General features: G+C 42.5%; 1 protein-coding gene across 3 annotated transcripts in view; it reads right to left on the reverse strand.

Annotated features, from left to right (window-relative positions):
* The window catches only part of LOC121533726 (FYVE and coiled-coil domain-containing protein 1-like), a 71,684-nt gene extending 66,599 nt beyond the window's left edge, over window positions 1–5,085 (reverse strand). The window contains exon 1 of one of the 3 annotated variants that reach the window (XM_041839908.1): window positions 5,009–5,085. The gene's annotated coding sequence lies outside the window, so the exon portion shown is untranslated. Of the gene's footprint in view, window positions 1–3,349; window positions 3,393–5,008 lie in introns of those variants that run through there. The other 2 variants (XM_041839910.1, XM_041839909.1) reach the window with 2 other exon arrangements.
* Between the last annotated feature and the right edge of the window lie 2,624 nt (window positions 5,086–7,709).

The following is a 7,709-nucleotide window of genomic DNA, read 5'->3' on the forward strand; positions in this document are numbered from 1 at the left end:
AATACTTCTTACGAAGCCACTCCTTCGTTGCCCGGGCGGTGTGTTTGGGATCATTGTCATGCTGAAAGACCCAGCCACGTTTCATCTTCAATGCCCTTGCTGATGGAAGGAGGTTTTCACTCAAAATCTCACGATACATGGCCCCATTCATTCTTTCCTTTACACGGATCAGTCGTCCTGGTCCCTTTGCAGAAAAACAGCCCCAAAGCATGATGTTTACACGCCCAAGCTTCACAGTAGGTATGGTGTTCTTTGGATGCAACTCAGCATTCTTTGTCCTCCAAACACAACGAGTTGAGTTTTTACCAAAAAGTTATATTTTGGTTTCATCTGACCATATGACATTCTCCCAATCCTCTTCTGGATCATCCAAATGCACTCTAGCAAACTTCAGACGGGCCTGGACATGTACTGGCTTAAGCAGGGGGACACGTCTGGCACTGCAGGATTTGAGTCCCTGGCGGCGTAGTGTGTTACTGATGGTAGGCTTTGTTACTTTGGTCCCAGCTCTCTGCAGGTCATTCACTAGGTCCCCCCGTGTGGTTCTGGGATTTTTGCTCACCGTTCTTGTGATCATTTTGACCCCACGGGGTGAGATCTTGCGTGGAGCCCCAGATCGAGGGAGATTATCAGTGGTCTTGTATGTCTTCCATTTCCTAATAATTGCTCCCACAGTTGATTTCTTCAAACCAAGCTGCTTACCTATTGCAGATGCAGTCTTCCCAGCCTGGTGCAGGTCTACAATTTTGTTTCTGGTGTCCTTTGACAGCTCTTTGGTCTTGGCCATAGTGGAGTTTGGAGTGTGACTGTTTGAGGTTGTGGACAGGTGTCTTTTAAACTGATAACAAGTTCAAACAGGTGCCATTAATACAGGTAACGAGTGGAGGACAGAGGAGCCTCTTAAAGAAGAAGTTACAGGTCTGTGAGAGCCAGAAATCTTGCTTGTTTGTAGGTGACCAAATACTTATTTTCCACCATAATTTGCAAATAAATTCATTAAAAATCCTACAATGTGATTTTCAGGATTTTTTTTTCTCAATTTGTCTGTCATAGTTGACGTGTACCTATGATGAAAATTACAGGCCTCTCTCATCTTTTTAAGTGGGAGAACTTGCACAATTGGTGGCTGACTAAATACTTTTTTTCCCCACTGTATACAGTGCATTCGGAAAGTATTCAGACCCCATGACTTTTTCCACATTTTGTTAGCTTACAGCCTTATTCTAAAATGGATTAAATTGCTTTGTTTCCTCATCAATCTACACACAATACCCCATAGTAACAAAGCAAAAACTGGTTTGTAGGAATTTAACTAAAATATAACGTTTACATAAGTATTCAGACCCTTTACTCAGTAAAGGTGAAGCACCTTTGGCAGCGATTACAGCCTTGAATCTTCTTGGGTATGACGCTACAAGCTTGGCACACCTGTATTTGGGGAGTTTCTCCCATTCTTCTTTGCAGATCCTCTCAAGCTCTGTCAGGTTGGATGGGGAGTATCGCTGCACAGCTATTTTCAGGTCTCTCCAGAGATGTTCGATCGGGTTCAAGTCCGTGCTCTGGCTGGGCCACTCAAGGACATTCAGAAGCCACTCCTGCGTTGTCTTGGCTATGTGCTTAGGGTTGTTGTCCTGTTGGAAGGTGAACCTTCACCCCAGTCTGAGGTCCTGAGTGCTCTGGAGCAGGTTTTCATCAAGGATCTCTCTGTACTTTGCTCCGTTCATCTTTCCCTCGATCCCTCAGTCCCTGCTGCTGAAAAGCATCCCCACAGCATGATGCTGCCACCACCATGCTTCACCGTAGGGATGGTGCCAGGTTTCCTCAAGACGTGACGCTTGGCATTTAGGCCAAATAGTTCAATCTTGGTTTCATCAGACCAGAGAATCTTGTTTCTCATGGTCTGTGAGTCTTTAGGTGCCTTTCGACAAACTCCAAGCGGGCTGTCATGTGCCTTTTACTGAGGAGTGGCTTCCGTCTGGAAACTCTACCATAAAGGTCTGATTGATGGAGTGCTGCAGAGATGGTTGTTCTTCTAGAAGGTTCATCCATCTCCACAGAGGAATTCTGGTGCTCTGTCAGAGTGACGATCGGGTTCTTGGTCACCTCCCTCACCAAGGCCTTTCACCCCCGATTGCTCAGTTTGGCTGGGCGGCCAGCTCTAGGAAGAGTCTTGGTGGTTCCAAACTTCTTCTATTTAAGAATGATTGAGGCCACTGTGTTCTTGGGGATCTTTTTTGGGTACCCTTCCTCAGATCTGTGCTTCAACACAATCCTGTCTCGGAAGCTCTACGGACAATTCCTTCGACCTCATGGCTTGGTTTTTGCTCTGACATGCACTGTCACCTGTGGGACCTTATACAGACAGGTGTGTGCCTTTCCAAATCATGTCCAATAAATTGAATTTACAACAGGTGGACTCCAATCAAGTTGTAGAAACATCTCAAGGATGATCAATGGAAACAGGATGCACCTGAGCTCAATTTCGATTCTCATAGCAAAGGGTCTGAATACTTATGTAAATAAGGTATCTGTTCTTTATTTTTTATAAATTTGCTAAAAATTCTAAAAACCTGTTTTCACTTTGTCATTATGGGGTATTGTGTGTAGACTGATGAGGATTTGTATTTATTTAATCCATTTTAGAATAAGGCTGTAACATAACAAAATGTGGAAAAAGTCAAGGGGTCTGAATACTTTCCGAATTCACTGTATATACACACATACACACTTTCATTACCCATTTTTAGGTATTGCTGGAGACAATGCTGTTTCCCAACTTGTGGATTGAACTCAAAAGCCTCTGTGAGCTCAGTGTTGGGCACAATACAAGTCTGAGACTTAAATAATTAGATGCACTTTTAGTTTGAGTTTTACTATGACCTCCACATTAAACTCAGCATCACTTTTAATACTTGGTGTTCTTGGCTGCTTGGTTGAACAGAGGTAGAATCATTTACCACAGCAGCTGTTCCTTCAGGCTACAAAGGCAAAAAATATATCTATGAAATATGTCTAAAATATCAGACTTCTCAATACAGTCAGTTGTGTCTGTGACAGCCTCTCTCTCAGCATGAATGACAAAGCCACTGTTGCTAAAGCGAAGTGAGAGGACATCAACAATAACAGTACAGAAATAAAATAATAACAATAATAAATACATAATAATAATGGTCATAATAGTGATGTGATTAGAGAAGGGGGACTATATATATATATTATATATTTTACAATATATTTTTTATGTATAGAAATAAAATAAATAAAAATTGTAATAATGTGAATCTAAAAAGCACTTTTTTTATATATATATAAGAAGATATACACTGAGTATACAAAACATCAAGAACACCTGCTCTTTTCATGACAGTCTGACCAGGTGAAGCCAGGTGAAAGCTATGATCCCCTATTGATGACACTTAAGTGCCTTTGAATGGAGTATGGTAGTAGGTGCCAAGACCTGCACCGCTGCTAGGTTTTTCATGCTCAACAGTTTCCGGTGTGTATCAAGAATGGTCCACCATCCAAGCCTGTTCTGAGGGCAAAAGGGGAGGGGGTGTGTCAGTACTGTGTGTGTGTTTTCACATACACATTCAAGCACACACACACACCAACTTGTACACATGATTTTGTATGGGTGTGTGCAAATAGGAGTGCATGGATGAATGTATTAGTCTACATGTAGCTATTTAGAGTGCATACATGAGGTGTTGTGTGTAAGTATGTAAAGAAATGAAATGAGTACAAATAATTCAATAAGGAAACAAAATAAAAGAGAACAAAAACATAACACAATGAAACAAAACAGCTGCAGTCTATCCCATCTCTTTCGCTCTCTCAGCATAGGGCTCTATTCAATATGTTTCACTGAAAAGTCGCCTAAGCATTTCACTGTTAGTCTACACCTGTTGTTTACGAAGCATGTGACAAATAACATTTGATTTCATTTGAAGCGTTATAGATAGGGCGCAGGCCCCTGTCCAGTCTGGAGCATGAAGTCACGAGCTATGCTGGTCGGCTACTGCGTTGCAACCTAGCCTTGCCAAAAATACTGGTATGCCCTAGAAAGCCTATGTAAATACCAGAACCGCCTAGAAATCAAACAAAATTGGTCCTGTGTAATTGTCGTCACAGGACCACGTGCTGACACAGACCAATCACGATACAACGTATCAATAAAATACACTTTGTTGACACTTCTTCGCCAAACGCCCTTTCGAAAACAGTATTTTGCCGAGTTCAAGTGCTAATCGGAACTAGGAAACTCTGAAATGTCCGACTTGCTAGTTGAACGCAGCACGTGTATAACTACATCCAGTTAGCATGTCGGAAATGTCAGAGTTTTCTTATTCCAACTAGTACGTGAACGCGGCATTTGTCTCGCACACGCTACTGCAATCGATTGATCGACATTCTCATGTTTTATAAGATTTAGTGTGCGAAATAACCTACTTTCAGTAATAAGTACATGTTTAAAGGACTACTGATGCACAATGTTTTCGCATTTCGGTGTTCCCGTCCTTACTCAACAGTTTGCAATGACCACAAGTTTGTTTCAGCCATGAGGATAAAAATCTGTTCCACTCAGAGAGGATACATTTGATCGTTTCCTAATTGTTATAAGGGGAAACGATTGTGCGAACTTTTGACCAAAAAAAAGAAAAGAAAAAAGAACAAGCTGTCCAAACTTAAAAACAACAGGCTATATACCCTATAATTAATTCGTAATAGCTGTTCAATGTACCATTAAAATAGCATTAATTTCCAAAACATTTGACTATAGGCTACATTATGTTCCCCAAAACATTTCCCTTAAATAAAATGGGTTTGTAAACCACCACATGTAGCCTAATGTTGTTATTATCAATATCCAAAGTGACAGTGAGTGAGTGTAGTATTCGTGGTATGCATATAGGCCAAAATCTGTTATCTCAATAGAAGTGAATTTGCATAAAACACATTGATATTCATATCAACAAATAGACATTGATTATTTAAGAGATAAACGTACTTTAAACTTGGTGATCCATGAAAATCCAGATAGTTCACATCCATACACAGTCTTGCTATGTGGGGCAGTAACAATAACTGGATTGACAAGTTTGTAAACCACTTACAATGCGAGAAACAGGACCAGGACAGAGGACTCGGTATGTAGACTATAGTTTGGTTGTAGAGTATTACAAGTTAAACAGTAAAACCATGTGACTACTGTAGGAATGTCTGGTTTATTTGTCAAGACTGTCCCACACGGTCATATTGGCAGGATTTTAGTGAAGAAGAAGAAGAAGAAGAAGAAGAAGAAGAAGAAGAAGAAGAAGAAGAAGAAGAAGAAGGTGTAATGTAAAAGAAAACATTTGAAAAGTTTGTTTTATAAAACATTAATAGCAGAAGATAGCATATAGATACAATTGTAACATGCTACAAGATACAGTACACATATTTCAACACATACAGTACTAGTCAAAAGTTGACACACCTACTCATTAAATTCAAATTTTACATCAAATCAAAATGTATTTGTCACATGCACCGAATACAACAGTGAAATACTTATTTACAAGCCCTTAACCAACAATGCAGTTAAGAAAAATAAGTGTTAAGTAAAAAAAGAATAGATTTGTAAAAAATAAATAAGAAAAATAGAAAAATAACAATTAATTAAAGAGCAGCAGTAAAATAACTGTAGCGAGGCTATATACAGGAGGTACCGGTACAGAGTCAATGTGCGGGGGCACAGGTTAGTTGAGGTAATTGAGGTAATATGTACATGTGGGTAGAGGTGAAGTGACTATGCATAGATAATAAGCAGAGAGCAGCAGCAGCGTAAAACAGTGGGGGCAATGCAAGTAGTCTGGGTAGCCATTTGATTAGATGTTCAGGAGTCTTATGGCTTGGGGGTAGAAGCTGTTAAGAAGACTTTTGGACCTAGAGTTGGCGCTCTGGTACCGCTTGACGTGCGGTAGCAGAGAGAACATCTATGACTAGGGTGACTGGAGTCTTTGGCCATTTTTAGGGCATTCCTCTGACACCGCCTGGTATAGAGGTCCTGGATGGCAGGAAGCTTGGCCCCAGTGATGTACTGGGCCGTACGCACTACCCTCTGTAGTACCTTGCGGTCGGAGGCCGAGCAGTTGTCATACCAGGCGGTGATTCAACCAGTCAGGATGCTCTTGATGGTGCAGCTGTATAACCTTTTGAGGATCTGAGGACCCATGCCAAATCTTTTCAGTCTCCTAAGGGGGAATAGGCTTTGTCGTGCCCTCTTCACGACTGTCTTGGTGTGTTTGGACCATAATAGTTTGTTGGTGATGTGGACACCAAGGAACTTGAAGCTTTCAACCTGCTCCACTGCAGCCCCGATGTTGAGAATGGGGGCGTGCTCGGTCCTCATTTTCCTGTAGTCCACAATCATCTCCTTTGTCTTGATCACGTTGAGGGAGAGGTTGTTATCCTGGCACCACACGGCCAGGTCTCTGACCTCCTCTCTATAGGCTGTCTCATCGTTGTCTGTGATCAGGCCTACAACTGTTGTGTCGTCGGCAAACTTAATGATGATGTTGGAGTCGTGCTTGGCCATGCAGTCATGGGTGAACAGGGAGTACAGGAGGGGACTGAGCACGCACCCCTGAGGGGCCCCCTTGTTAAGGATCAGCGAGGCAGATGTGTTGTTACCTACCCTTACCACCTGGGTGCGGCCCGTCAGGAAGTCCAGGATCCAGTTGCAGAGGGAGGTGTTTAGTCCCAGGGTCCTTAGCTTAGTGATGAGCTTTGAGGGCACTATGGTGTTGAACGCTGAGCTGTAGTAAATTAATAGCATTTTCACATAGGTGTTCCTTTTGTCCAGGTGGGAAAGGGCAGTGTGGAGTGCAATATAGATTGCAACATCTGTGGATCTGTTGGGGCGGTATGCAAATGTGAGTTTCTGGGATAATGGTGTTGATGTGAGCCATGACCAGCCTTTCAAAGCACTTCATGGCTACAGACGTGAGTACTAAGGGTCGATAGTCATTTAGGCAGGTTACCTTAGTGTTCTTGGGCACAGGGACTATGGTGGTCTGCTTGAAACATGTTGGTATTACAGACTCAGTCAGGGACAGGTTGAAAATGTCAGTGAAGACACTTGCCAGTTGATCAGCGCCTGCTCGGAGTACACGTCCTGGTAATCCGTCTGGCGCTGCGGCCTTGTGAATGTTGACCTGTTTAAAGGTCTTACTCACATCGGCTACGGAGAGCGTGATCACACAGTTGTCCGGAACAGCTGATGCTCTCATGCATGCTTCAGTGTTGCTTGCCTCGAAGCGAGCATTGAAGTAATTTAGCTCATCTGGTAGGCTTGTCTCACTGGGCAGCTCGCGGCTGTGTTTCCCTTTTAGTCCGTAATAGTTTGCAAGACCTGCCACATCCGACGAGCGTCGGAGCCGGTGTAGTACGATTCAATCTTAGTCCTGTATTGACGCTTTGCCTGTTTGATGGTTCCTCAGAGGGCATAGCTACCTATACATAACTAGCTACATAGAATAAAATGTGTTTAAGATAAAAAATGCATTAAAAGTCTTAAAAGCAATACAAATCCATTTGCTCCTTGAAAGCGGCAGCTCTACCCTTTAGCTCAGTGCGGATGTTGCCTGTAATCCATGGCTTCTGGTTGGGGTATGTACGTATGGTCACTGTGGGGACGACGTCATTGATGCACTTATCGATGAAGCCAG

This window comes from Coregonus clupeaformis, chromosome 20 (genome assembly GCF_020615455.1).
Source record: "Coregonus clupeaformis isolate EN_2021a chromosome 20, ASM2061545v1, whole genome shotgun sequence".
Classification (NCBI taxonomy): Eukaryota; Metazoa; Chordata; class Actinopteri; order Salmoniformes; family Salmonidae; genus Coregonus; species Coregonus clupeaformis.